The following is a 25,197-nucleotide window of genomic DNA, read 5'->3' on the forward strand; positions in this document are numbered from 1 at the left end:
TTTGAACTTGGTGGCCATGAACCCCCCTTCCTTTGGAGGTTCTCCAGCAGAGTTTGAACTGCTCACCTGCAGGTAAAGGGAAAGGAGATGCCCGCCTTCCTCCAGGGCTGATGGCTTCCTGGATGGATTTGCAGGAAATACAAAGGGGAAGGGAGTTTACGGGGTTGGCGAGAAGGATGTGATAACAGATTGCGGAATCTGAACTGAGGAAGGAGGAAAGTGAAAGAAGCAGGGGGCTGGTGAATGGGGAGAACGTAGACCGGGGGCTCCATCATTCCTGAGAACAGGTGGCGCTGGAGGTCAGGCAGGTTGGAAGGAGAGATGCTTATCAAAGAGCCGGATGTCCAACCCAGTGGTGGTGATGGGTCGGGCCTTTGAAATCTAGGCAGATACATCTTCATCGCAGGCTGACTTGCCAAGTCCTGGAATCCATATACTAGACTCTCCCAAAGTCCTAGGATCCTACCTAAGCAGGTTTGGTAACCAAAATCCAAAGAGCATGGGGTCGGGAGCCCAGAGACCTACCCCAAGTTTCCCAGCCCGGCGCAAACTGGCTGCATAACTAAGGGCCTTGAGGAAATGAACTTTCATGTCCCTCCCGTCTCTAATCTGTGACTCTGTGGCCTCATCATGATTGTAGTCTTTTCCCAAACACTGACCTTCAACATGGACCCTGAGGCATTTGCCTGTTAAAATGTGCTGTTTTGCAAATATTTATCTGCCAACACCTCTCAGATGAGTAAACTCTTGGAAAGCTGCCTTCCGGGTCACGTGACCACGCGGTCATCTGAGGGGGCGTGACGGGAATGGTATACCAGCAGCATCTGGGTTAAATGTCCTTCAGGTCCTGGGATGGCTGGGTCTTTACCTGATTTCTCTGACTGCTTCCACCTAACACGGATTTTTCTTTTCAACCTTGTTCCCGCTCTATAGGAGCGCTCCTTCAGCAGAAAGGACAGAGGCTGTTCCTCTCAGAATCAGATGCGATACTGTGACCTGTGAGCTCCTATAGGAGCATCTGAACATCTCATTGATATTTATTGAGGGGGGATTCCAGGAAGGCAGAGCTGGGCCCTGCCGCCTCCCCCTCCCCCCTCTGCCCCTCCATCACGCTTCCTTCTCTGAGGCAGATTTAGCTAAAATAACCGCTTTGTTTGCACGTTTCCTCCTTTGAGTTTTCTAGGGTCATTAGAATGATCTAACTGCCTTACCTGTTATTTGAATGGGGTGAGCCTCTGGAGGGCCAGGAAACAAAAGAAGGGCGTTGAAATGCAAATAGACCGCTCTGGGTTCCAGTCCCCGGCTGCAAAATAAAGCCAAGCCTGACATCAACGTCCCCACAGAGGTCTGTGGAAAAGACTCTAGAAAAAATCTCGCAAGATGTATTTCTTTTCACGCGCTGGAGTCCCAAGGTAGGTAAGAAAAACAAAAACAAAATCAAAACAAACAAAGGATTTCATACTTGGAATTTGCTCAGTGCCAGTTGAATAGCTAATTGTTTCTTGTTTTCATTCCCTCCCCCCCTTTTTTTCTGCCTGAATAGATAATCCTTACAAAACATCTATTCATTCTACAAGTGAAAATTTCAGGAATACTCGATACTGACCTTGGTGAGACTAATGGACCGAGGTTGAGTGATGGATCTGTGTGTGTTGTGGCTGACGTGCATTTTGGTGCTTTGCACGCCAGTTTGAGAATATTTTAGCAAAAGGAAAGGAAGATTTGTGGTGTTTTAATGAATGAATACGATGAAGGCTTGAACTTGCAGGTAAAATTATAAGACATTATTTTTATAGCTTATTTTTGATTGTTTTCGTTGCTTCAAGAAAGGACCTGCTATAATGAACAATGGCTCCCTTTTCTATGTCGATGTTACCACTCACTGCTATGGAAACAATTATTTTTTAAGGGACATAAAATAAGGAGGTACTACAGCCTAGCAAAAAGTATACACTTTATCAGTGTATACACTTTATCAGATCCTTAAATAAACTTGGGCTTTTATTTGACTTCTGCTATGATCGAGCTCTGCGACTTAGGGTAAGTTATTTAGCTCCCTTTTTTTTTAACTTATAAAACTCGAATGAGAAACATGTGATAGTGAAAAAAATTCGTAAAAGTGTTTTAAAATCCCTTGAAAAGGGCACAGTCAGAAACCACAGCGGGTTGTTGTTGTTTAATTTTTAAGGGAAAACACCCGATCTTGTCGGTAAACCTCAATTTTAGTATGTTAGTTTATTTTTTTAAGCCATCATTTAATTTCAGGTGCTTTATGGACTCTTCAATTCATTAATAGAAAGAAATGCCATTTACACAGGATGGCTACATAGCAACTTTATTCTGGTAAAATAATCCCTTAAGTCCTTTTATACGCAGCCCCTAACTGTTGGCTTTATAAGGTCAGTCCCAGCTGACCAGCCTCCAGGCTGTGAGGAGCTCATCACGTCCAAGATAGCACCGACTCCAGCAAAGGCACAACATGGAGAGTTCTAACAGTACCCCTGATTTGAATGTGACCCAGTCTGAACAGAGGACTCTAAAAAAAACTCACCAGCAATGTTACATGAATTGAGGAGATTGTTAGGTTGTATCGGTGAAGTTTAGTTACGCCTTATTAAAAAGCAAAGGTTGAACGGTGGAATCCCTTCCATTCAGGTGTTCTTAAATGATTAAGGACTCCAACCTGCAGTCCAGCTCTTATTTCTGACTGCTGACACCTTTTCAAGGAGAAAGTTTTGGAAACTAACATTCCAGTCCCCGAGGCCTCCAAGAAGCCTAGTCCCGTGAAGGCGTAGATTCTATGGGGTTAGCGGAAGCCAGCGGCTTTAGGAACTGGGAATGCCAGGCTCCAGGCTCCTGTGTTCCAATATTGACTCTGCCCGTGAGTCATCCTGACCACTGTCTTGTGTGTCCCTCTTTACAGAAGAGCTGAGACTATTGACTTTTTCAGGGGTTGCAAAACACATTACAAAAGGGTAGAAAGTCACTATGCAAACGTGTAAATATGAAAAATTGGAGGGGGCACCCTTGAATAAAGATAAATGCATTCTGGGGGCTTCCCTGGTGGCACAGTGGTTGAGAATCTGCCTGCCAATGCAGGGGACACGGGTTCGAGCCCTGGTCTGGGAGGATCCCACATGCCGCGGAGCAACTGGGCCCGTGAGCCACAGCTACTGAGCCTGCGCGTCTGGAGCCTGTGCTCCGCAACAAGAGAGGCCGCGATAGTGAGAGGCCCGCGCACCGCGATGAAGAGTGGCCCCCGCTTGCCGCAACTAGAGAAAGCCCTCGCACAGAAACGAAGACCCAACACAGCAAAAATAAATAAATTAATTAATAAACTCCTACCCCCAACATAAAAAAAAAAAGATAAATGCATTCTTTGGATAAGTGGAAGTTTATCTTTATGAAAGACTAAGGAGTTTGGTTTCAAAAAGAGTTTTATGTTTGAAATTTTTTGTTTAAACAGTGTGAATTTGGGTCCTTATTTGCTCTAGTAATTGTGTTGTTTACTGAAAGGAGACCGTTGCCAAGTTGCCTTACTAGAATAGTTAATTGATTAGCAGAGATCAGACCCCCAGGCGTTTTAGAAAAGTACATTAAAATTTAGGAACCTGACTTTCCAAGAGGGAGACTAACATTGGCTGAGTAAAGCCAAGGTCCTTGGGTTTCTCTAGGGACCTTACAGAATTGTCTGTGTGTGTGTGTGTATGTATGTATGTGTGTGTGTGTGTGTGAGAGAGAGAGAGAGAGAGAGAGAGAGAGAGAGAGAGAGAGAGAGAGAGAGAGAGTTAAGGAAAGCGATGCAGGCAACCATTTTATTTCTCACTTTCCCTGGACAACTGTTAGTACAGCTTGGGTTTTTGAATTCTGACTTCTTGTTGGGCATCACCTGGATATCTCATTAATAGAGCAAACCTTTCTAATATGGAGCTCAATGTTTTTTAGTTCTTTTAATGGTGCAGCCAGCCTCTCATCATTAAAAAAAGTATAATATTTAACTCCTCTTCTTTCAGCCTTCTTTCTACTCTACTAATCCAGCTACTCCTGAAATCCTTTTAGTTTTTCCATCTGTGTCCAACATCTCTCTTCTTATTCCCAGTAGAAACTGTACTATATTCCCATCATCAATAACTAACAACCGTTATCTTTTTTGTTACATTTGTTTCAGTTCTTTAAGTGAATGAAGTGTTGGAGATAAGGTCAAGTTCCCTTTAAATACTAATCCCATTCCCTCCTCTGTCCTCACCTCACGGAGCCCATGTTCAGTTTGATACGTGCTTTTAAAATATCTTATATATATTTACATGTACTCATAATTAGTACGTTGCGTTGTTTCATGAGTGTATATATATATTTATATACATGGGTCCATACCTACCTATTGTTCTATGATTTGCTTACTTTCACTGAACATTGTTTTTGAGATCTATCTCTATATATACACATATATTGTACGTACACACTTGTTTGTAATTGCCATCTGGTATTTCGTGATATGCATAATATCACATTTTATTAATTATTTCATTAGTGGATATGCAGATTGTTAAAATTTTTTCACTAATATAAATAATGGTTGGGACTTCGCTGGTGGTCCAGTGGTTAGGACTCCGAGTTTCCAATGCAAGGGGCACGGGTTCGATTCCCGGTCGGGGAACTAACATCCCGCATGCTGTGTGGCACTGCCCCAAAAAAAAAAAAAGTAATAATAATAATGCTTGTATTACTTTTCCCTAAGTCAGATGTAGGGAATAGTTTCCTTAGACTTGATGTTTACATCTAGAATTGCTACCTTGTGAGTATTCCCAATTTCACTTTTAAGAGATAGTACCAAATCAATGTTCAGCTCTTTCCCCAATGTTCTCCAATGCTGGTCGAATTATTTTTATTTATTAGAACAAAGTTTTTTTCTTGTAATGAGAACTTTCAAGATCTAATCTCATAGTGACTTTCAAACATGCAGGACAGTACTGTCAATGCTGTGCTGTACGTGGCATCCCCGGCAGACTTCTTAATTGTTGCTGATTTTAGGGGGGGACGTGGTTTTCTCTTGGGTTTTCTAGCTTCACTTCCATCCACTCTATTCCAAGGTGCTCCTGGTCAAACTCTGCCGGGGGCCCTGCCCTCCTTCCAGGTCCAAGGGCAGCCAGGCCCCTGGGCAGCTGCTCCAGAGCGAGCCGCTCACCACGTTCCCAGACTCAGCTTTTCCTTTTCTACCTCTGCAACTTGATCATGCTCTTCTGCGTTTCTTTATTGATTCAATAAATATTTATTGAGTTCGTTGCTTCCTGCCAGGGGCTGGGGGTATAACGGCGAACAAGAAAGACAATATTTAGGCTGTGATGGAGCAGAGGGTGGGGAGGGGCAGAAAAGAAACCAGTAAAGATACGAACAAGATAACTTTTCATAGTTTTAAGTGCGTGAAGAAAGCAAAATGGAGGAAGGTCAGGGTGATTTTGTACGGTGTGTGTGTTGGGGGCCTGCTGTCGGGGGTCGCGGCCATACCCACCCAGGTGGGAGCCTTAGAAGGGCAGGTACTCAGGGAGGCGCTGTTCCTCCTAAGATGTGGCGTGGGCCTCACTCACGGGCCCAGGTGCACGGAAGCCCAGGGCTGCCCTCGGGGCTGGGTGCCTGGACGGGCTAGGAGCGTGGCAGCTGCCGGGAGAGGCAGCGCCCTCTCGAGCGGTGATCCAACCCTCTGCATAGCCATCCCTGAGTGTGCTGGCCCAGAGGATCCTTCTGGACGTCCACAGCCCAGGATGGTGCCTCTCACGGCACTTTGCAAACTGCTTTGGGACCTTGGTGTCCGTTCTTCCCAAGAGCTAATGTGTGCTTTCGTTTTGCTGTTTTGTGTCTACCTAGAATGAGTAGGTAGAGGGGGAAGAGGTACAGTGCAGAGGAAGCCTGTCCTTTCTGATTTTCTGTTGGAGTCAACTTTGTGTCTTTTCTTTTCCTTTTTGGCCGCATCACGCGGCATGTGGGATTTCTGTTCCCTGACCAGGGATGGAACCTGCGGCCCCTGCAGTGGAAGTGCAGAGTCTTAACCACTGGACCACCAGGGCAGTCCCTGGAATCACTGGAATGAACTGAGTTTCGGTGAAACCAACTTTCCTTTGGTGGGTCCAAGCTGACGTTCAAATAAAGTGATAAATAAAAGAAATTTAATTTTCCTTAATAATCGGTAAGACCAGTTGTAGGTCTCAACGGGACTTTTCCCACGCCACCCAGGGTTGTTCTCAGAATAACGATGAGTGATTTATACTTAACAGTAATCAACAATCTTGTTTTCGATGCTGTGTCCACTCTGAGGTTTAGCCCGTGATGAAGAAGTGATGGTGTGTTAACTGTAGTGGGGACCTTTCTCCAGCATCACCAGCTATGAACATAACGTCGTGTAGAGAGAATGAAATACATTTTCCTACGAGTTACGTCCCTTTATCTTCAGGACTATCTTTGAGTTGTGTGTTAGATTTCTCTTACAGATGAAAAAACTGAGCTTCACAGAGGTCGTTACTTGTCCCCAGGTTACAGAATTAGTGAACAAGTAAGCCTGCCTTTAAATTTGGGGCTTCTGACCCAACTGGCTCTGTGAAGTGGCCACGCTTTAAATACTAACATAGCAAACACCAACCACTACTATTTCTAGACACAGCCTTTGTGCTCTTGACCACTAAGATACACTGCGGGTCGCTTCTTCCTACTCGAGCTCTCCTTTTCTCTGACCGTTTGTCAGACGGTGAGAGACAATTTGTGCAGAAGGTGAGAGCACGGGCTCTGTCTGGAGCTCGACTGCCTGGGTCAAGGTCTTCCGGACCAGCTCACTGGCTGTGTGGGCAGGTAACTCATCACGTCTGTGGTTGGGTTTCCTTATTTTTAAGGTGGGGATAATAACAGTAGCGACGTCCTTGGGCTCTTATAAGGATTAAAGGGGATAATACACGAAAGGCCTAGAGGGAGCCTTGAATCTGGGGAGCTCTCAGGCGATGTTTGTGTATCTCAGGTCTCAGCTCACACATCCAGGCCTCTCCTGGTGCAGGAGCCTCCCCCGGGCACCGGACACCCCTGCCCTCCGCCTGCGCCCCGCCTTCCTGCCGCTTGGAGGTCCCCCCACCCCTGCACCTGGGGCTCGTCCGCTCCTTCGGGCCTTGGGCTCCAGGGCGGCACCTGGCTTGCAGCTGGCCCTCAGTGCGTGCTTGTGGAGTGGCTTTCTGTTTGCTGTGTTGGTTTCCCGTCCATAGGCCCTAGGAAATCCCGGTCCCTGAAACTCCATTCCCAAAGCTCCAGATATGACCCCGAATGCCTCGTGAGTCTCCTCTTCTAGCCCTGACCCCTCTTTCCCCCTGTCTTTCCAGCTAACCATTAATAAAGCAAAATCCTGTAGGCCTCCCCGGCTCAGCCTGTTCTAAACCAAGCCCCCCTGCCCCGCCCCACCCCGCCTTCTGTTTCAGGCCATCCCCAGCCTGGCTGACCACGTGGGTCTGCACCCACCCGTGGAGAAGCCTGGGAGAAAACCTGGACTCTTCCCTCCTCCGTCAGCCACGCAGGCGTGCCCGGGATGCAGGCGTGCCCGGGATGCAGGCGTGCCCGGGATGCAGGCTGGAGGCCTGGAGCCAGCTTTTGGCCGGCCTCCTGACTCCAGAGCTCACGCCCTGACCTCAGACATTCTTCTCCAGCGTCAGGGTCACGACCCCCAGTTTGGCCCCAGTAGTCGCAACAAACTTCCACCTGATGTCTCAGACCCTGTGCCTCTCACGCGGCCCCTTCTTCTCCACCCTGTGACAAGTCTTCAGTATCTTTCTGAAATACAACTTTAGTCCTTTGACTCCGCTCTTAGAAACCATGGTTGGTTCCCTTTGCATCTTTTAGTCCAAACTCCGCACGTCGCGTGAAGCCCCTCCTCGGTCTTTTCCTTCTCTCCCCTCTCCTGCCCGGCTGCACCTCTGCCCCCAGGTCTCCTGCTAGACCAGGTGAAGGGGCGGGCGCAGCACAGGCCACGCGGGGCCTAGAGCACCCTCCCTCCCCTTTGCCTACTGACATCTTTTCGTCCTTCCACATTCAGCTCGCAAGCCACATCCTCTGCGAAGCCTTTCAAAGAGGGCTCCCAGCAGCCCGTCTCACCAAGGCGCCGGGGGCCCATCATCTGGGGGAACCCGTTTCTCAATCAGAAGGGCAGTTCCCACAGCCCCCGGAGACAGAAGGTTGGACCAGGCCCAGGAGAACCACAGGAGATCGTTCCCTTTCGCCCCTCTCCGCCCCGTGAAGGGGCCCGGAAGGCCCTTCCCAGGCAGGGACTTGTCGGCCTTCTCCGGGTCTGCCCAGGCTGGCCCGATGCCCAACGCAACCAGTGTTTGCCAAATGTATAAGGCTGACACCAGGCCAGAGAGCCTAAGATTTGAATGGATCCAACTCTCAGGTGTAAATTCCTCCAAACAACCAACCAACCAACAGACCAGTAGAAGCCCTTGGTTGAAATCTTGGCTTTATCCCTAGAACAATTTGCTTCTCTTAGGCTCCACTTCCTCGTCTGTAAAATGGGGATAACTGGAACCGCCTCCAGGGGTGGCTGAGAAGATTATAGGAGCGAATGGAAGGATATTAGCCAGCGTGGGGCCTGGCTAAGGAGTCTTTGTTTCAGACAAAGATGTGTGTAGCTCATCACTCTAAACAGGACCTGGGAGACAAGATCATGTCCTAAAATAACTTTTTAAAGTGAGAATTTCATTGGGAATTTTAAAAGTTAAGACAGTTAAGAATGTCACTCGTATTTCCAACAGCTTTCCCCTAAGAAGATGCGTTCAACTACATCTTAAAGTACTCTTTGACTTTTCACCGTACAATTAGCAGTTGGGCTGGGGGTGGCGGGTGTGATCCACCACTTGTTTTGCTGCACTTTTGTGTTTTATCAGCTCTGTTTGATCGCAGACCCGGCCGGCCATAGGGGTCACTTGGGCGAGTGTTTTAGAGATTCCTGGGCCCTACCCCACACCTACTGAATCACAACAGGGAGCCGGAAGGGGACCGTAAATCTATATTTATAAAAATCTCCTCTGTGGTTTTGATCATCTGCAAGGTTTGGGAACCACTAACACACAGACCACTAGAAAAGCCTAGGGTTCAATATTCTTGGCTTTATCGTCTGTGTAATTTAAAAAAACCCACAAAACTAGTTTATTTGCCTTTTCGTAAACAAGATTCGATCTCTCCAGGCCTGTTTTATCTTAACTGTTTATCCTGCTGGTGGAGAAAACTGGCTCCACTTCAACAATAGGAGAAGGAAAGGTGCAAACCTCACCGTCTTCCCAACATTTTTAACACCAGGGGGCTATTTCCCCCGTGTCCTACTGGGGCAATTTAAATGCTAATGCAGTTAAGTCCAACAATCGTTTTAGCAATCAGATTAGAATTGTTTTTTATGAAAATCTTATTTCTCTTTTCTCCGTTCTATATTTATTTTATTCTATTCTATTTTTTTTTTTTTTTTTGCTAGAGAGGCGTATGTTTCGATTCTTTGACATTTCAAACCTTAAATTAAAAAACAAAAGATCCCACCCTGATATCTTCTCAGCAGTATTTGCAAGAGGACAGGAAGGGATCCACCCTGTAAACCTGAGGTCTGCAGTTTGAATGTGCTGAGTCACCTGGTCTTTGCTGAGTCAAATGTTTTGCACCCAGGGAAAGTACTGCAGACAAACTGTGAGCTGGTATGTGGCTAATTTAAAAGCCAGTAAGAAAACTGGAAAGGGCTATTGCATCGATACAGAGTAACTTAGTATTAACTTTAAAACTTGTCTTTGGAGATTTCTAACAGCCTGGTAAGTGCTCTTTCTGACTGGTAATGTGTTGCTGAAATTCTTTAAATACTTCTTCCCGTTCTTAGAAAGGGAAAACAAATATAAATGGTATAGCAGTTGTCTCGTGTGGTTTAGAGAACAGGAGAAAATTCTTCTTGGCCATTATTCTGAAGTTTTGCATAATTAAGCTTCTTGAATTAGTTTGAAATAAGTAATAACAAACAAACAAAATATAGTAGTGAACCAGATATTGATAGTTGATATCTAACTGTAGTTGAGCTTTTCGGAAGTCTGTTTTCCTATTTTGATCATGTAGTTGGAGAGCCCGTGAGCAGGTATGACTACAACTGTACCAACAGCGGAAGTGGCAGGAAGCTGCCGTTTCCTTCGAACCAGAAGGAAAGTTTATAGAACTGCTGATGGGAACGTGGACTACAGATGGAGATAAAAATCGGAATAATTTGTATTTGTAAGTGCTATTTTATTTTCACACTCTAAAGGTGGTTCCTTTAAAGTTAGTATCTGGGACTAAAGAGAGTGCACACATTCCAGGAAGTCAGAAATGTCTGTTCACCGGTATTAACCAACACCCTAAAGTCATTTCACAAGGTGGAAATTTACTGTGGGGCCAGTTTACGTGGTCATCCTCCAGCGTGTTTGCGTCACGAGTGGGGAGCGGCCTCTGGTCTCTGCATGGCTGAGCCCTGGTGACCAGTGTCCCTGAACCCATCTGTGAAGTGACACAGGCGCTGCCCTGTGTGCCTGCTTCTTACGCTGGCCACGGTGCCAGGTGCGTCCACTGCCTTCTCCATCTCGGCCTCAGTCACCTACAGAGGTGCAACTTGTACATTTTTTTCCTGTTTTTTTTTGGCCGCACCCTGTGGCATGCGGGATCTCAGTTCCCCAACCAGGGATCGAACTCTTGCCCCCTGCCTTGGGAGCTTGGAGTCTTAACCACTGGACCACGAGGGAAGTCCCGAGCAACTTGTACTTTTAATACCTTCAAACTGAGTGTACGAAAACTCAGAGACTAAATCATACCCACTCAGAGACTAAATCTACCATCTCGCCGTGGTAGAGTGAGAGTTTGCACCCAGGCAGGACCCTAAGCCCTGATGTCCCCGTGGAGAGCGCCTCTAGCTCGTAAACGTGACTACTCACCGGCCAGTAACGTTAAACTATGGGAAGAACGTCCTCAGTGGGTTGGAATCCTTGCTTTCTCTCAGTGAGCAATTTAGGGGGAAACGGCAGAAGAGCTGCAAATAACAACCCAGGAGGCCGGAGGGGCTCAGAGAAAGATTCTAACTTAGTGAGTTTTCTGCTCAGAGCTAGTGTGTAATTCACAGGGCTGAAGACGTGAACTGGATTGAAAATCTGCTGTGTTTTTTTGCCAGCTTAGGTTGATGGCCATAATACAATGACTTGGCAGTAAGAGAACAAACAAACAAAAACCCTAGGCTACCTGCCTTTCATTTGACTCCGTTTGGAACCGGAGGCAGGCAGACGATATTGCCGCAGGCAGGGCAAGGACGCGGAGTGCCGGCGGTCAGCCGGGCCTGACCCGGTGCAGACGGGCGTCAGGCAGACACGGCTCTGAGTCTCAGTGGTTAGGAGCCTGGTGAGCTGGGACAGTTGATTTGACGCCTGTGAAATCTGGATGGTTTCTTCACAGGTCCTAGCGTGGGCTGGAGGAGACGCGCAGCAAGGTGGATGTTCTCCTCTCACATCCTCAGAGGCCCAGGTATGACCAGTCCTGAGACAGAGCATCCCGGGAGACCCTTGGAGGGGAGGGATGCTCTGAGGCGGGCGCCTGCATCTGAGTCCGTGGTCAGCTCAGGGCGGAGCTCCTTGAGCAGATGAGATGTAAGCAAAGAGCTGAAGTCGTGGAGAGATTTACCCGTGCGGGGGTCTCGGTGGGAGAGGTTTCCAGGCAGAGGAAACAGCTGAGGCAAAACAGGAAATTGCCTACTGGCAAGATTTAAGGAGAACAAGGGACGCAGTGTGGCTGGAACAGAGTGAGTGAGGCGGAGAGTAGTAGAGGGGGAGGTCAGAGAGGCCAGGCGGTCAGACTGTTCCCTCTCCAGGACGGTTACTACGAGGGCAACACGGAGTCTCTGCTGGGCTTTGAGCTGAGGAGGTGATGAGGTTTTCAAAAGATCACTCTGCTGGCTTGTGTTGAGAATCAAGCCTGAAGCAGGGAGGCCCGTTAGGAGAGGAGCCAGGGCAGTAATCCTGGCAGGAGAGGGGGAGGGATCTGACCGGGGCTCGTGACAGCAGAGGGGGTGAGAAGTGATCAGGTCCTGGGTATGTGTTGAAGGTAGAGCCAGCGGGATTTCTCAGGGGCTAGACATGGGATGTTTCAGGCATGAGCGTCTGTGGGGATGGAGTGTGCCAGCACGTGGAATGGGGAAGGAGATGTAGATGCAGGTCTGGGGGGAGACCAGGACTTCGTCTGTGTCCACGTTGAGATGTCCCCTGGGCATCCAGGGGGGAAGGGAGGGGTCTGTCTGGTGACACACATTTGGAAATTATCAACATATAAATGTTTAAAGCCTGGAGACTTAACAGAGACTGCTAAGGGGGTGTGGATAGAGAAGAGAAGGGGTCAAAGGGCTGGGCTTTGGGGCACGCCAACCCTGAGAGTCCTGGAAGAAGAGTGGGGTCAGCAGAGGAGACTTGAGACGGGGCTCCCAGGGAGCTTGCGGGCAAGAGGAGGGGGGGAGACTGGACGTGAGGCTGGAGGACAGGCGTCCCCAACTTGCAGTGGATGTGGACGCTCCATGTAAGACTTTGGTTGTTTCTTTCAAGGTGATGGCAGCTGGGTGTACTGAGACCTTGCTCTCATTTGCCATGTGCGGGGTACTTCGCTAAGCACATGACGTACCTTTAATCACTTAATCTTTATACATGCCCTGTAAGAAAGGGAGTGTCCTTATCTTCTGTAGTTGAGGGAACTGGCTCTGAGGGGTCAGAGATGTCACTCAAGGTTATCTTCCAGTAACTGCTGGTAACTGTCCAGGTGGTCCTATTCCAGGGTCCCTCCTTTTAACCACTAGCCTGTCTTCTCCTGGGTCCGGCCCTTCTCAGCCAGGGGTCAGAGGGTCAGAAGCTGAGGCTTGCATCCTTTGCCTGGCGACACCTGGCTTCACTCTGTCCCCCAGAGGAGGTACTTTACAGGCAGAGGAGATGGTGTCTAGCAGGACGGTGGCTTGATGGGATTTGCTTTGATGCACTGGTGCCGGTGGCAGCAGCGTGGGGAGAGGCGATGAGGGTGCTTGGGAGCTGGGGAGGGAGATAGATTTGGGGCAGGTCAGCTCAGCTCTTGAGGGGCCTGAGGGCTGACGGAGCCGTGCAGCAGTGGGTGAAGGAAATGGGGTCGGCGGTGCGGGCGAGGGAAGCAATTCCAGATGTTCATCACCCACGTATAGACCCTCTTCTGATGGATCCCCTGAGAACGAGCCCGTCTCCCACTTTGCAGGAAAAGGGCACATCTCTTTGCCTGGCGTGTTCTGGGGCGTGTGTAAAAAAAAAAAACCCCTGGGCTTCAGACAAAGGGGTGATGCATGAGGGCCTGGAGGCGCTTGCTTGCAAGTCAGGTGGTTTGGGCTGCTTGCTTTTACCACGTTGTGGGGACCGAAATGTAATTTTGTGTGTGTGTGTGGCTGCACCGCGCCGCCTGTGGGATCCTATTTCCCTGACCAGGGATCGAACCCGTGGCCCCTGAAGTGGAAGCACAGAGTCTTACCACTGGACTGCCAGGGAATTCCCTAAATGTGATTTTTGAGTAGAGATGACAAAGTGATTCTGGGGCTGTGACTTACACAGATTTCAAAGATATGACTAACACTGCTCTGAGTAGAATACTTCATTATTTCACTTATTATTATTATTTTGGCCGCACCATGTGGCTTGCGGGATCTTAGTTTCCCAACCAGGGAGTGAACCGGAGCCCCGGCGGTGAAAGTGCAGTGTCCTAACCACTGGACCGCCAGGGAATTCCTGCTTCCCTTACTTATTTGAAAAGAGTTTCTCAGGGATCGCATCTCTAACAAGAAAAGCAGTGATGCCAGGTTATGCCAAAATGTTTCATTGTAATAATGAGGCATCCACAGACCCATGAGCTAATCATTGGAAAATAAACCCAGTTCCTCTCATTAAGAGATGTAATTTCCAATAAGATCTTATCTTTTATGTTTAATAATTGTCAAAGTTTGCAATATACTTATGATGATTTGATTAATTGGAATTTACTGCTGCTCAATCCAGAAGAATTTTGTGTGTGTACTTAATGAATTATGGTCACAGAAACTTTTTATTTATTTATTTTTAAAATATTTATTTATTTATTTATGGCTGCATTGGGTCTTCGTTGCTGCGCGCAGGCTTTCTCTAGTTGTGGCGAGCGGGGGCTACTCTTCGTTGTGGTGCACGGGCTTCTCATCGTGGTGGCTTCTCTTGTTGCGGAGCACGGGCTCTAGGCGCGCGGGCTTCAGTAGTTGTGGCGCGTGGGCTCAGTAGTCGTGGCGCTCGTAAATTTTAGTTTTGACTTGTGTACACAGTTTGCGGATGAGATCCATGAAAAGGTTATCGATAAAAGATGCTGAAACATAAAAATAAATTTGGTTTAAAATCTGTAACACAAAACCTTGTAGAAGAATGTCTAAAGCGGCATTATTCATAATAGCCAAAACATAGAAACAAGCCAAATGTCCACCAGCTGACGAATGACTAAACAAAATGTGGTCTATCTGTCTAGTAGAATATTATTGGAAAATAAAAAGGAATAAGAATGGATCATGCTACAACAAGGATGAGTCTTGGAAACATTATGCTACATGAAAGAAGCCAGTCACAAAAGACCACATATTGTGTAATCGGATGTGTATGAAATGTCCAGAGTAAGCAAACCTATAGACAGAAAATAGATTAGTGGTTGCTCAGGACTGTGGCAGGGACCGGGGGATGGGGAGTGACTGCCGGTGGGGACGGGATTTCTTTGGGGGTAATGAAAGTGTTTTAAAAGTGACTGTGATGATAGATGCACAAGTCTGTGATTATGCTAACAACCATGCAATTGTACACTTCAAATGGATAATTGTATAATATGTGACTTACCTGTCAATAAAACTGTTAAAAAATCTGTGGGGTAAGTGGAGTGGAAATGGAAGTTAAAACAGGAAAAAAGAATGATGTACCATTTCTAGCTTTACTAAAAAGATTTGTGCGTGTGCAAAACACAATTAACAAGATGCTTTGCAGCCATTGAAACTTGGGTTAAAACAATGTGATGCCAAATGTAGACATCGTCTAGGGGCGTGCAGTTTGTATTTTAGGGGATTCACGATCGAAAGAGCTTGAAGCCCAATGGATTAGATCTCCTAAAGACAATGGCTAGATTGAGTGAGACCAAAGACTGAAGAAGGAGAATTAGAAACACCAGCCTTGGGAATTCCCTGGCGGTCCAGCTGTTAGAACTCGGTGCTTTCACTACTGGAGCCAGGGTTCAATCCCTGTTGGGGAACTAAGATCCCACAAACGACGCATGCAGGAGAAACTAAGAGGGGGGAGGAGGGTGAGGGGGGCAGTTTCCAGGTGGGGGGGGGTGTCAGACATCCCTTGGGATTATTCCGGCCAAAGATGCAAAGCCATCCTCGGGGACCGGTTGGCAATGATGAGGTCATCGACCTGGCACCATCCGTTTTAATAAACTAGTTGCAGTCCAGTGCAGAGCTGGTGGCTGGAAGCAGAGTTTAGGGAGGTCAGAGGAGGTAGAAAGTTGGAGGAAGTGAAGACCTCGACCTCGGACCTCGCTCTTCAGAAGTTGGAACAGATAACGGGGCAGAAATTTGGTAACTGGGGAGAAGTGGGGTAAAGGTAGTTGCTACTACTCTAAGGATGCAATCAATTTGAGCATGTTTGCAGATGGAAGGTGAGAAGCTGGTGAGAGAGAGTGAAGTGGAGGAGAGACGTTCATCCCCGCAATGTGCAGGGCGTCCTGCAGGTCAGCCAGGCGGAGAGGACGCCTCCCGTGACCGCAGAGCTCCCAGCAGCTGGGGCGCCATGGCGCTAAGGGAGCCCCGTGGGAATCTCCCTGTTCTCCGCTACTTCAGACACCCCACTCCCCAAACGGCCTATCTCCACACAGTCCACGTTCAGTGGGCGGGTGTTTAGGCTACGACAGGATGCGGATGGGGCGCGAGGAGTGATACGCTTGCTCGGCAGTCTTGAATTGGACTGCGGGTAAGAGCTGTTCCTCAGTATCTTGGGTTGGAGGGAACAGAAGTGCTCAAGTGAACACTTCTACTCACTTAGCTCATTTGAATGATGCTGCAAGTTAGAAGCGGATCCGCCTCCAGTGCTAAAGGCAATGGTCCAAGGGTGGAGGCATGGGAGCTGCCCTCGTCCGAGCCCGCCCCCCATCCCCCAACCCTCTGGCCACATGAATCATGGTCCAGTGTGCAGCCCGAGACTAGGCGTCCTGTGAAGACACACAGGGCCCCCCGCGGTGCGGTTTTGTCCCTCCAGTTCACTTGACCCCCTTGCAGCATTTTTACACTCTTAGAAAATGCTCTCGACAATAACTGCCCCAACAAGAGAGAAGAAAGGAGGTGTTTGTTTAGGAACAGGAAGAGAGAGGTGCGGTCGGGATGAGGCATCTCGCTTTAGTATCCGCGGCAGCGCGAGGAAAGAGACCGAGCAAAGGGAATCTCTTGTCACTCACGTGTCTGGAGCCGCACGGCCCATTTGAAGGTCACCTTGCACGTGGCAAGATCATGGCAAGGGAACTGATGTCCTCCCCGTATGGCCCCTGAATCTTCTCTATTCTCTTTCCATGGTTTTGTGTTAATGCTCGGAGAATTGAAGACTGTGTTGTAAGGTGGCCAGGGAACGATGTGGTTCCAGGTAGATGTATTTGAAGCCCCTTGGCAGTCCGTGAACAGTCTTCCAGGCTCTACTTGGGTGTCAGCATGCTAGTAGTAATGGTAACAATTATTAGCAGGAGAAATTATTTATCTTTGTTTTTTTAAAATATTTATTTATTTATTTGTTTGCATCGGGTCTTAGTTGAGGCACGTGGGACCTTTAGTTGCGGCGTGTGGGCTTCTCTCCAGTTGTGGCGTGTGGGCTCTAGGGCCCACCGGCTTAGTTGCCCTGCGGCATGTGGGATCTTAAGTTTCCCTACCAGGGATTGAACCTGCGTCCCCTGCATTTGGAAGGCAGATTCTTAACCACTGGACCACCAGGGAAGTCCCTTATCTTTGTTTTTGAATTGATACTTAGTATTGTCATTGTTATTGTTACAGTGTTTTGTAGCTGGATATTAAGTTCCCTCTGTGTGTTAGGAGCCTTGAGAACACGAAGATAAATGGTACACGGCCTCTCTAAACAGCAGTTCTTATCCAGGCGGCCATGGATCCTTGTCCTTGGTTGGAATTCAGGGACTTTGTGAACTTGGATGGCGAAAAGATTACATGTTCAGTAACCTCCAGCTGTGATGTCGTAGTTCCTTCAGAGATGAATGGTGATGGAAAATCACAGTAGTATCAGCTGTCCCTGTGACTGTCACCGGGAAATTACACGTATTTTCCTGTCGCGTTAGAGCTGTTTGCAGTTCTCTTGAAATAGTGTTCATACGTATCACTACTTTGAAATAATGGTAGTTATTTGACCTACCACTAGACCTTGGCATTGAATAAAAAGGCACAGATGTTATGTATTACATCAGATATGTATTTTCATGTTTTGATAACCAGTTCGTAATCAACTTTCTGCATATGCCTGTGTATTTTACCTGATTCTTTTTTTTTTTTCTTTTTTTGGCCGAACCGTGCAATTTGTGGGATGTCAGTTCCCTGACCAGGGATTGAACCCAGGCCCTTGGCAGTGAGAGTGACGAGTCCTAACCACTCGAGCACCAGGGAACTCCCTTTACTTGATTCTGAAGAGGTTTCACAAGGCTGCCGAAGGAAACCAGGGCACAGAAAAGGTTAAGAACCCCTTTAGGTGTACAGTCTGGGGCGGCGGCTAGGGGGACCAGAAGCCTGAACAGATAAAGTCGTAAGAAGTGGTGAGTGGCGGTGAGAAAAATACCCAGGAGCCACGGGGACCCGAGGAGGGACTGTGCTCAGCCTCAGGGGCCCCTTCTGGAGAGCTCTGAGCTGCACCTGGAAGGAGGAGTGAAGAGGAGAGAGACACAGGAGGTCGTTTCCAGGGAGGGAGCAGATTGTGTGCGGGGGCTCTGGAGAAGCGAGGAGTACTGGGGCTAAGTGCTGAGTACTGTGCTGAGTCCCGGAGGCTACGGAATGACTCAGAGACAGCCGAGGGGGTCGGTAAGCTCACTTTTTAAAACTAATTAATTAATTTTTGGCTGCTTTGGGTCTTCGTTGCGGTGCATGGGCTTCTCATTGCAGTGGCTTCTCTTGTTGCGGAGCACGGGCTCTAGACGCGCGGGCTTCAGTAGTTGTGGCTCGCGGGCTCAGTCGTTGTGGCATGTGGGCTCCAGAACGCAGGCTCAGTAGTCGTGGCTCACAAGCTTAGTTGCTCCGTGGCACGTGGGATCTTCCCGGACCAGGGCTCGAACCCGTGTCCCCTGCATTGGCAGGCGGATTCTTAACCATGGCTCCACCAGGGAAGTCCTAAGCTCATTTTTAGAACCATTTTTAATGGGGCAGGGTGGACAGCGTTCACTTTTCTTGGAGAAATTCAATGGCATAATAAAATTTTTCAGAACAGCATCACTGACGTGTAATTCACGTGCAATCAATGCACATATGTGGTAAGTTGTGACGTAGGTATCCACCGTGAAAACATCACAGTCAAGGTAAGGAATGCCTCCATCATGCCTCCCCCCCCAGAGTGTCCTGCAGCCCCTCCAGCCTCCCATCCCCAGCACTTGCTCATCCACTTGTGTCATGGAGACCTGTCTGCTTTTCTAGAGTTTTATGTGATGGACTCATAACCCACATCCTCTTTCTGGCCTGGCTTCTTGCACTCTGTGTAACACGTTTGAGATTCAGCCAGGCTGTTATAAATCACCAGTTCATTCCTTCTTGCCGCCGAGTAATTTGTGTACTTTAAAAAAGGGAAAAACCGGGGCTTCCCTGGTGGCACAGTTGTTGGGAGTCTGCCTGCCGATGAAGGGGACACGGGTTCGTGCCCCAGTCCGGGAAGATCCCACATGGCGCGGCTGGGTCCGTGAGCCATGGCCGCTGAGCCTGCGCGTCCGGAGCCTGTGCTCTGCAGCGGGAGAGGCCACAGCGGTGAGAGGCCCGCAAACAAACAAACAAACAAACAAACCCAAAGCCTGGTTTTCATAACAAAATGTAAAAAGGGAGCAAGGTTCCTAATCCTTATCAAATGGGAACGTGGGTTTAAGATTATTGAGAAACGCTGCGTTGGAGTGTGGCCAGAGTGCATTTCAGCCCTGGGTTCTCTTACCACCGTTGCTAAATTTGAGCACATTTGGAAATATTTTAGACCTGCAAGCAGGCAGCCCCGCAGGACGTGGAAACAAGCACTCAGCTGTCTCTGCAACCACAGGCTCTCTGATGAGAGGATTAGTGAAGAAACTGCCTGATGGAGTGTCTAAGAAGCATTCTGTGTGTCTTCTGCTGTCCTCACAACCTCCTCATTTGGTAGATAAGGGGCAAGAGCTATTATCCATGTTGCACAAATAGGAAATGAGGTTCAGGGAGCGTGTGAGGATTGTTACTCAAGACAGAAGCGAGTTAGGGGCTGACTGGGCTGCCTGCTCCCCAGTCCCAGCCTTGCTGGAGGCTTGGCTGATGTTGGAAAGAAAAGTGCAATCATTTCACTTTCACTTTTGTCCGTGTTGGAGCTGTGATAGGATCTTTATACTGGAGGAGCTAAGGTTTTCTTCTCCCCCTTTCTTCTTAAAACTTTCCCCTTTCCACTGGGTTAGGGCCGGCATGTGTCGAGGATTCCACAGCCCAGTGCCTGTGTGGAGCGAGGCTCTTTTCCAAACATCAGGGGGATGCCGCGCTGGGTAAATCCTGGAGGTTTCCCTGGAGTGAGTAGGACGGAAGGACCAAATGAGAATCAAACGGTGTGTCTTACCCTCTTCTGGGTCATGGAAGATTTGAGAATCTGGTGAAATCGTGGGTCCTCTTTCCCAGAAAAATGCACAGACGTGCACGCACATGATTTTGCAATGATTTCAGTGTTTAGACTCCTGAGAGCTGGTCTGTAGGAATGACCTCGGGGTGAGTAGTTTTGGCCTGAAGCGAAATAGTCATGCCTTCAGGGAAACACAAAGCCGTAGTCACTGATGAGACAGCGATTACAGATAAAGGCTGGGTGGGACTGGTGGGTTGGGTAGTGTTTGGATACACAGTCCTCTCTATCAAATAGGACTAATACCCACCCCCATCCCCCAACTAATACCCGATTGGGGTGGGGCGTTAGTCTCTGGGAGGCACGATTCCAGGCAGAGGGGGATGTCTGGGGGTGGGGGTGGGGGACAGTGGAAGTAGGAAAGCTCCAGGGAGCCGACATGCCCAGTTTGACTGGAGGAAGACTATGGAATTGTCAGAAGCCACAATAGAAAAGGAGGGAGAGGTCATATTGTGGGTGAACTTGAAAGCAAGGTGAGTACTCCTCCCTGCCCCCCCCCGACTCCCCGTAAAATATTCTGTAATTCCTTTTATTTATTTAACGTCTTCATTGGAGTATAATTGCTTTACCATGTCTTTTATTTATTTATTTATTTTTCAGGTGGAGGTTTGGGGTGTGTATAGGTGCATAATACATATTTATTGTCACAAATTAAGGATGTTGACAAAAATCAGAAATTCTCGTATACTATAATCTGATCCCTATTAATAGCTGACGTACTTTGTTCTAGTCAGCGAACATTCTTATCCCTCTCCCAGCTCCGAGCCGCCACCCCAGACAGAAAATAAATCCTGTGAATTTACCACAATTTAGATTACTCGTCTGTTGGTGTTCTTCACGTTTATTTAAGGCTCAACATTATATCCAAGGATTTTTCTTTTTTTTCTTTTTTTTTTTTTTTGCGTTACGCGGGCCTCTCGCTGCTGTGGCCTCTCCCGTTGCGTAGCACAGGCTCTGGACGCGCAGGCTCAGCGGCCATGGCTCACGGGCCCAGCCGCTCCGCGGCACGTGGGATCTTCCCGGACCGGGGCACGAACCCGTGTCCCCTGCATGGGCAGGCGGACTCTCAACCACTGCACCACCAGGGAAGCCCCCAGATATTTCTTAATTTTTAAAACATTTACTATTTCTTAGGATAGATGCTTAGAGGGGGAATTATTGGGTCAGTGTATATAAACTTCTGTAGAAGCCTGAGTCAGTAGCTTTCTGGAGGGTTGGCTACCTGCTATCGGATTTTGTTCTGTTTATTTTGCTTATTTACTTTTTTCCTCTTGGTGTCCTGTGTCTGCTTCTTAGCCCATTTCTTAGATACTGGAGCCCCCCCAGCCCCCCGCCGCTCCTGGGCCTTTACACTGATCCATTCTCTTCCTGATTTTCCTTGATGATCAGGCAGCCTGTGTTGAGTGCCTGTCATGCACCAACCATTGTGTTTAACAATATTACACATAATTTTCAACACACTCCTGTTGCATAAGGATTCGTATCTTCCTTTCACAGATGCGGACTCAAAGCCGAAAGCTGCTTTCCCAAGGGGACGTCTCTGGGTCCGTCTCCCCAGGTCTGCAACTGTAGCTTCCCTCTCTCTACCCAGCTCCAGGACAGCCATCGCGTCATCAGCACAAATTCCACTTGGGGTTTCCATGGACACCAAACTGAGTCTGTCCACACTCGCCTAACAACTCTGACCACCAGCCTGCCCCCATGACATCACTGAGCCCATAGGTCACCCTTGATGATGTCTTTACTCTCCTGATTCACCCCACCCGGCTTTGTGCCTAAGTCTGGTGTTGGTCTCCATCCTCCAGCCTCGAGGGGATACCCCTATCTGAAGGCATCCCCCGCCTGGTCTGTCAGTGTGGGATCCCGGCTAGGTCTCTCTGCTTCTCTGTCCTGTAAACTCCCACCCCAGTTTCTCGGCTAACTCTGGGGTGTCAGGACCGGGAGGTCTTAGTCTCTTCTCTTCCCCACTCTCCCCACCACCTCCAGTGATGACCAGATTGTATTCTCATCTGATTCCTATTTGCTTTCCCATTTCCCCGAGTAAGGATTTTGAGGGCGGAGCCTGACTCACTCAATAGTCTTCGTGTTCCTGTGGACTTGACAGGTGGTTGGGAATCACGGTGTTGTCCCCGAGCTTCCGTGTGCTCAGTAGGATAGCTGCTCTGTCTGCCACGCGGAGCAAGTGGGCTTGAGACTTTGTGTCTCTGACGTTATAAGAATGTACCGCGTTAAGTCCGTGAGTTAGAATTCGTTTCAATATAGTGTTCTGAATTGTTAAACTGTTGCCCCATTGTAATCAGGTAGCTTTTGCTAGGAACACAATCTCTCCCCCTTTTCCCCAGTTTAGTGGCTTCAAACAACCGAGTCTCTAGCTTGTGATTCTGAGGTCAGACTGTTCTGGTCTGGGCAACTCAGCTGATTTCTTCTGGGCGGGCGGCTGATCTAGAGCCAGCAGTGGGTTAGATGGTGGCCAGATAACCCAGGTGGGCCCTGCTGAGGTGCCTGGCAATAGGCATGTGTCTCTCCTCCAGCAGGCTAGCTTGGGCTCATTCACATGGTGGTGTTAGGGCCCCAGGTGCGGTAACCACCCGCCCCCAGGAGTGGAGGGGATTAAAGCCACTGCTTGCATCACATTTGCTTCAAAAGTCACAGGACCAACAGAGATGCTAAGGGATGGGGAAAGAGACTCTGCCTTTTGATGGGAAGGACCTTGCTATGATTGCAAGAATATGGATGTAGGGAAAAGAATTTGTGGTCGTTTTTACAAACTACCTCACTGGTAATGGAATTCCGCAGTATCTGATAGATATTAGGCACTTACCAGAAATCTGGATTTTTGGATAAATTATTGGCCACTTATACACATGTATACGTATTATATTTATTTTGCAAATAGGGTCAAAGCACGCGTAGAAAAAACTGAACTTCTCTTTCCAGGTCATCTTATTTTTGGATCTTTGATATTAGTGTTATGCAGAGCTCAGCTACTGCAGAGCTGTTAATAAAATGTCAACATCATTACCTCAAATGCATTTTTGGAAAAGGGAGTTCTTGAAGAATACTGAATTCAATGTAGAACTGAATTAGTTAAAACAGATGACCAAAGCCTAGTATTATTGGGCTGTCGCCTGGGGTGCATAAAAAGCTACAGAGGTTTGGTTTGCATTTTAAGAATACCTCATGCACGAAGACTTTCCATATCTTCATGCTTCATTGTCACTTCTAAGGAAAACATCTACCGACTAGAATTACTTCATTTTTCTGAAGTTGTTTGCTTTTCATTGGTGGGGTTACAATTCAAGCTGCCTAACTTGATTTTACAGATAAGCAGCTGGATTTGGATGACAAAGCAGTGGCTGAAATAAGGAGTCAGGTGGACGGTGTTTATCATTTTTGCATGCGAGTGTCCAGCTATCCCACTAACGCTGACACATCAGCCTGTATGACATGAAGATGAATCAGGCAAAGCTCCCACCTCCAGGAGCTCGGTTGGTGTCGGGGAGGGAGAGTCTTGAGGACGGTCCTGGAAACACGCACTAATGAAGTTTTGCAGGTTATGCAGTGGAGCCTCGGGTTTTTTTTTTTAAATCCCTTCCCCCGTTCCTCCCTCCCTCCCTCCCCTCCCCTCCCCTCCCCGCCCCCCTCCCCTCCCCTCCCCTCCCCCTCCCCTCCCCTCCCCTCCCTCCCTTCTCCCCTTCCCCCCTCCCTCCTTCCTTTGGAACCTAGATTTTTAACATGGGTTCTTTTTTTAAAAAAATAAGTTTATTTATTTATTTTATTTATTTTTGGCTGCGTTGGGTATTCGTTGCTGCACGCGGGCTTTCTCTAGTTGCAGTGAGCGGGGGCTACTCTTCGTTGTGGTGCATGGGCTTCTCATTGCAGTGGCTTCTCTAGTTGCAGAGCACAGGCTCTAGGCACACGGGCTTCAGTAGTTGTGGCACACACACACAGGCTCAGTAGTTGTGGCTCGCAGGCTCTAGAGCGCAGGCTCAGTAGTTGTGGCACACGGGCTTAGTTGCTCCGCGGCATGTGGGATCTTCCCAGAACAGGACTTGAACCTGTGTCCCCTGCATTGGCAGGCGGATTCTTAACCACTGCGCCACCAGGGAAATCCTTAACATTGGTTCTTCATTCAGGAATGACACAGCAAGCAAGCAACACTGGTACTTTTATCCAGGACATATGCCCAGGTGCTTCCCTGAAGACTCTCACTCCTTAGGTCTTAGGTGGGGCCCAGACATTTGTATTTTGAAAAAGCACACGTGATCTGAGAGGTACCCCTGCTTTATAAAATGTTAGTGTGCATGTAGGTACAATAATGTGTTTTAGTTAACTTGGGATGGCAGGAGTTGCTGCCTCTTTTACTTCTTAGGCTAGACGGGTGTGGTCAATGATTAGACATCATAATTACAAAAGCAATGCCTACTCTAGAAAATGTAGACAATACAGAAGATCAACTAGAAGCAAAGAAAATACCGACAATCTTCCCCGCCCAGAGGTGACTGCTATTAATATTTTCATGAAAATCCCTTCACTTTTTTCTGGAAAACACACCACAAATGATCATACTCTTGTATGAACTGCTTTTTTCATTTAATATATCTGATCATGTTTTCAAGTTATTAACTAATCTTCCATGTTTTTTTAAAATAAATTTATTTATTTTATTTATTTATTTTTGGCTGCATTGGGTCTTCGTTGCTGCACGCGGGCTTTCTCTAGTTGCGGTGAGCGGGGGCTACTGTTGGTTGCAGTGAGTGGGCTTCTCACCGCGGTGGCTTCTCTTGTTGCGGAGCATGGGCTCTAGGCACGTAGGCTTCAGTAGTTATGGTGTGTGGGCTCAGTAGTTGTGGTACGCGGGCTCTAGAGTGCAGGCTCAGTAGTTGTGGCGCACGGGCTTCATTGCTCCGCGGGATGTGAGATCTTCCGGACCAGGGATCGAACCCGTGTCCCCTGCAGTGGCAGGCAGATTCTTAACCACTGCGCCACCAGGGAAGCCCTTCCATGTTTTTTTAAACAGCTCAAGAGTATCTATTGTACATGCTTTATATTATTTCAGTAATATCCTATTCCTGGTGCAGGGATGTTGTTCTTTAGGAGTTGATTGTCTAGTACAAGAACACATGTGAAAAAGTATAACACAATTTAGGAATCACTATAAAGAGTGCCTTGTTTAAGGGGACTTCCCTGGCGGTCCAGTGGTTAAGACTCTGCCCTTCCAATGCAGGGGACGTGGTTCAATCCCTGGTCGGGGAACTAAGATCCCACATGC

At 48.1% G+C, this 25,197-nt stretch overlaps 1 long non-coding RNA gene across 1 annotated transcript in view; it reads left to right on the plus strand.

Moving 5' to 3' along the window:
• Positions 1-836: 836 nt before the first annotated feature.
• The window catches only part of LOC132596775 (uncharacterized), a 45,458-nt gene continuing 21,097 nt past the window's right edge, over positions 837-25,197 (plus strand). Inside the window, exons 1-4 of the long non-coding RNA XR_009562784.1 lie at positions 837-1,412; positions 1,544-1,768; positions 10,108-10,260; positions 11,464-11,532. This is a non-coding gene — a long non-coding RNA (uncharacterized lncRNA). The remainder of the gene's footprint in view (positions 1,413-1,543; positions 1,769-10,107; positions 10,261-11,463; positions 11,533-25,197) is intronic.

The sequence above is a fragment of the Globicephala melas genome, chromosome 1, assembly GCF_963455315.2.
Source record: "Globicephala melas chromosome 1, mGloMel1.2, whole genome shotgun sequence".
Taxonomy (NCBI): domain Eukaryota; kingdom Metazoa; phylum Chordata; class Mammalia; order Artiodactyla; family Delphinidae; genus Globicephala; species Globicephala melas.